We start from the raw sequence: 288 nt of genomic DNA, 5'->3' as shown, positions 1-288 counted from the left end.
TTTCTTTTCTTTTTTTTTTCCTGTTTTGTTTTGAATGTTTTGATTGCTTGTCTGAATTGTTAGATCTATTTCACGTGTTTGATTTGAATTGTTTTCATTACGCGTGATTTCGCGAATAATAAAATCGCGGAAATCAGAGTGAAATATTTGAATAGAGGATTTCAAATCTTGAGATTTGGTTTTTGTCTTTTAGAATTACAATTAACGTAGTGTGCGTGCCGTTTTCATTTGTATATTAAGTACAAGAGACTAATTTTTGGTTCATGAACAAATTGCATGAAAGATATG

This window comes from Citrus clementina, unplaced genomic scaffold (genome assembly GCF_000493195.1).
Source record: "Citrus clementina cultivar Clemenules unplaced genomic scaffold, Citrus_clementina_v1.0 scaffold_2, whole genome shotgun sequence".
NCBI classification, from domain to species: domain Eukaryota; kingdom Viridiplantae; phylum Streptophyta; class Magnoliopsida; order Sapindales; family Rutaceae; genus Citrus; species Citrus x clementina.
The sequence above is the reverse complement of the archived record's forward strand: the minus strand, read 5'-3'. Positions refer to the sequence as shown.